The sequence below is a fragment of the Octodon degus genome, unplaced genomic scaffold (genome assembly GCF_000260255.1).
Source record: "Octodon degus isolate 3935 unplaced genomic scaffold, OctDeg1.0 scaffold00125, whole genome shotgun sequence".
Taxonomy (NCBI): Eukaryota; Metazoa; Chordata; class Mammalia; order Rodentia; family Octodontidae; genus Octodon; species Octodon degus.
In genome coordinates this window covers 5,575,174-5,579,962 of record NW_004524701.1, presented here as the reverse complement: position 1 = coordinate 5,579,962, position 4,789 = coordinate 5,575,174, and the positions used below count along the sequence as shown (strand labels likewise).

The following is a 4,789-nucleotide window of genomic DNA, read 5'->3' as shown; positions in this document are numbered from 1 at the left end:
AGAGAGAGAGAAAGAGATAGAGGCAGAGTCAACTGTCCATGACCCTGCTTGGAGTGTCTCACTCCTTCCCATCCTTGTTGAGATAAAGTAAAACACAAGGGGGATCAGAACAAAAACAGAACTAATTGAAAAGGAGTGTGTTAAACCCTATGTAATCATAAATTCTCATGACCTGGCCTCAACCTACCACAGTAACAGCTTTTAACTATGCTACTCAATATAGGCCACATTGCATCCTGTTTGCCCTACAAACCACAAAGGGTATTTAAGCCAAGGTGAAACAAACAAATGTGTTCAGACACTTTCTGTTCTATTATTGGGAAATGTTTGGTGGCTAGCCTGAATTGGATTAAAGCTCTGTTTTTCCATGCTCCTCTCTCATGAAAATTATCTTGCAGCACTTCAACAAGTCCCAGACTGCTCAGGTCTAGGACCCAGTGTGTCTGGGTCCTAGACCTGAGCAGTCCTTGTATAGTAGGTTACTAAGTTATCTTCACACAAATATTTCTTGAAGCCAATTTGCCACTCACAGGCAGCACATGCCATCGGTATATTCCAGGGTGAGACAATGGCAAAGAGATTTCTCTACCTAGTATATAGAACTGGTAATGCAGCAGTTTTCCAGTGAGTGGAGATTTGCAGTGATTTTTTTTAAATTATCAAAGTCAATGGGGTGTTTTTCTTTTTAAATATGGAGTGACAGTGTATAGTCTCTGAGTGTGAATGATAAATTTGAAATGTACTACTTTTCTTATCTCAACTTTCAAATCAGTGTTGTTGTTTTTAAAATAATTTCTTTTTGCAAAGAACTAGCAACAAGTACAAATATTTACATAATTTTAACTTGAAGAGTTACACCTTTAAGCTTCTGGGAGGTTAACACCAAACTCAAGGTTGCAAATAACATTCTACTTCTCTCAGTGAAGAACTATCAGAGACATTTACCTTGGACCATAGGCCTGTCTCTGCAGAGCAACAACAGATTTTCTGGACATCCTCAAAATACATACATGGACTACATGCCAAGCCACAGAGTTCTACATAAAATATATTTTTGTTTACCAGCTTTATAGGAATCTATCCTTATTACACATTTTATCAATACTCTTTAACAATCTTTATACTTAATTTTGTTCTCTATTTACAATTTATTCTGTATAGGTAGAAAAGTCTAAGGGTTAAGTAAGAGTTTATACAAATTCAAGTAAAATATAAAAAGCATACCTTTTAATTTATATGCACCCTAAAATTTTAATTATACATCACCTCTTTAGTGACCCTCAAAAAGCATAAGTTTTGTCTTCAATGAGTTCTTTAAAAATAAACTATTGGATCAGAGCGATAGCTCAGAGGACTAATTGCCTGTTAGGCAAGTTCAGGGAATGGGGTTCGATCCCTGGCACCACAGGCAGTGCCAGCCCTGCCCCTGTACATGTTGATCTGGCTGCCAAGTCCAGACATGGTGGTATACGCTGGTAATCCCAACACAGGGGAGGCCAAGACAGGAAAATCACTAAAAGTTTGAGCTGCATAGTGAGACCCTCTACCAAATACATTTTTAAAAAATTAAAAATAAACTATTTCTTTCAGAATCTTCTCACAATAATCGAACATTTAAAATAATGCACAAAAGTATTTTTAAAAATCTACTTTATTCTCACTTTTCTATATTTTGTTCTAATTTTTGAAAAATAGTCATAGAGCAAGTATACTCTTTTACTTTTACTCTTATGTAATATTTGTATCTTTAGATACTTTTTCCTGATGTCTGAAAGCCTTCCAAAATAGCATTTCTTATTTTCCACAAAAACATTTCATAGAGTTGGTATATCTCTGTGAATTAATTAATCTCCTCATTTTGAGTTATTTACTTTATTTCTAGCTTTGTTTATTTGTAGCAATTCATTGTTTCCTTATTTCCCTTAAGATACTTATGTGGGTCTAGGTGCTAGGACTAAGATTATTGACTTTTCATGATATTCTTATGTTTTTGTAAAAGCATTGGCAAATTATTTTCTATGAAGAATGCACCAATATATACTAACAGGTAATAGAATATACCTGTAGTCATGTTATGATACTATTGCAATAATCAATATGCTGGGTATAGTCAATATTTTATGTACACATTATAAATGCCCATTATGTGCTTTCTCTTCATTTAATTAAAGCCAATATCCACTGATTTATACATTTAAAGCATATTTCTTTCTTATCATCTAAATAGTAGGCTTCAATGATTTATACATAGAATATATAATTCAAAGTATGGTACTACCTGCAAGTACTTGCAGAAAATTGTGCAGATTTGATTATGCTACTAAACTAAACCTCTCTGACTATAGATTATAATTGTCTTAACATGTGAAAAGTTTATGCATGAAATGGAGAATAGCATATTAGTATATTACTATATAAGTATGGAGAGGAGTTGGGGTAGAGTAAACATAGCTTTGAGGCCAAGGAAAGGGTGATCACCAAGGGGACTCACCAGCAGGTGCTTCTCCTAGCTTCATGACAGCAGTAACCACAGTTGGAAATTACCATCTTTACTCTAGCTTTCCATTGCCTTCTTTCTTTCTTTTTTCTTTTTCTTTTTTTATTTTTTTTGTGTATATTTGGCACAGGGTCTCAACTACATAGCGCAGTGATCCTCCTGTTTTCAGCTTCCCCAGCTCTGGGATTTTAGGCATGTGTTGTCACCCCTGGACTCTGTTACCGGGTCAGCATGCCCCGGGGCCAGCACAGCATGCGGGACCAAGGATTGAACCCTGGTCCCTACACTTGCCAAAGAAGTGGCTTTTTCTACTGAACTGTTTCGCCAGCCCTTAGCGTGTTTATCTTACCAAGTGTGGAATCTTTGTGAAACACATGGCCTTCTTTCTTGATAGGGAAAATGGGTCTTGGCAATTTGGACCAAATGAAAATTGAATCCAGACCATGCAAGAGAATCAGGGTGATTTGCAAATAATTTTTTTTCTTTAAGGACAACTTGTTCCCAGTTTTCTCTGCCTATCTTTCTTGAACCATATAATAGAAATAGGAGCACTTCTTTTGTAATGTTGTTGAATCACTGTGGAAAATATGTATCTGAGCGACTTGCTGAGGTCACTTAGGGTTCCACTGTGGGAATAATAACTGAGTTGGAACAGTGGGGCTTAAGGAGAAATTGTCAAGATCCTTTAAATAGAAGTTGTCTTCTAAAAATAGTTTTGGGGCTAGGGAGATAGCTCAACAGTCTAAGCGCCTGCCTGGTCTGCACAAGGACCCAGGTTTGATCTCTGGTATTGCACGTTGTGCTGGCCCTGGAACCTCAGGCATGTTGTGAAGTTGGAAACCAGGCATATTCTGCACACCTGCAATCCCACTGCTGGGGAGACTGAGACAGAAGGAACACTATCAGTCCAAGCTGTGTAGCCAGACCCTGTACCAAGTAAATAAACAAATGGTTCTAAGTCTAAAAACAGTCTTAACATTGTTTCTACTTCTTTAACTGCTGCTTTTACTAATCATTGAATTCTTTTTGTTGTTCATTGAATGTTGCCTTGACCATTTTATTTCAAAACAATCCTATTTGTTTTTAATAAGCATAAGGTCACATTAATAGTGTGCTTAGAGCCAAGCAGCACTGAATTACTAAATTCCACCTAAGTTATTCTAGTCACAGACTCCAGTCAGCTGCAGAGACCATAAAGGCAGAACAGAGCATGGTTCCTCGAGGTGGCTTGAAAAGAATGGCACAGCAGTGCACTACTTGGCTTTATTATCACATCTATAAGATGTTTATTGATGTCCTCTTGGTAAACAATTACACTAACCTCCAAAAAGTGGGTAGGAAACAGTGTCTTTTCACATCTGAAATGTTGGAAAATATTTAGCTCAGAAGATAAGAATCCAGCCCCTATCATTCTGTCCTGGTGGATGGCACCTAGGTCCTAAGTACTGAGGACCCAAACCCAGTGGGCAGCTGTGGGAAACCTGGTGAGTGGTGCTAGTGGCAGAATTATACAGTGGATTAAAGGAATGAATACAAATTCATGATACATAATTGATAATTGCTTTACATTTTCACTGAGGAGAGTTTGCATCGTCATATTACACAGAGGTCAGGGTTAGGGCTGATTTGTAAAACTTCCTCATGATAGTAATGCCGAAGGGACCAAAGAATCACCTGGTCTAGGAACTTGAACAAAATTGAGCACAATCTAATTTATTTGGGAAGGAAAATTAAGATGGAGGTAAAAGGCATTTCAAATTCTACTTCAGTCTTTCAAGTCTGAGAAATGCATCACTGATACCTAGGATATGTGACTGTGTTTGTTTACTATTTGGGGATCAGAAAGAAGCATGTGCTTCTTTCATACTTTGCTGCACTGTAAAATTTCTGTTGTCTTCATGGCACTAACCTGTAGGAGAATGGAAACCAATCTCACAAGCTTACATTTCCTTTTAAACAGGCCCATCTTTGTATCTTGTACTTCTATTTAGGCAGTGGAAGTTCCTTTGCATTTTACTGATATATCACAGACAAGCTTTATTTTACTTTCCATGCTCTGAATCTAAGGGAAAACACAGGGTTTCAATTTACGTTTCCAAAAACCAAGATAAACCCATCTTACATAAAGAAGCAGTGTCACAGACTGCAATTTATGTCTCAATGTAAATGTCATTTCCCTGCTTACCATTGGAACTTTAAGTTCAGTCTTTGAAAAAAGCACTCTCTGTTCCTGTTATTACAAGCTGTATTCCTGACAGCTCTCTCGTTAATAACACCAGAGTGCTTGCTTTA

General features: G+C 37.1%; 1 pseudogene; it reads right to left on the bottom strand.

The window, feature by feature from the left end:
• LOC101578036 overlaps window positions 1-546 on the bottom strand; it is a 7,909-nt pseudogene extending 7,363 nt beyond the window's left edge.
• Between the last annotated feature and the right edge of the window lie 4,243 nt (window positions 547-4,789).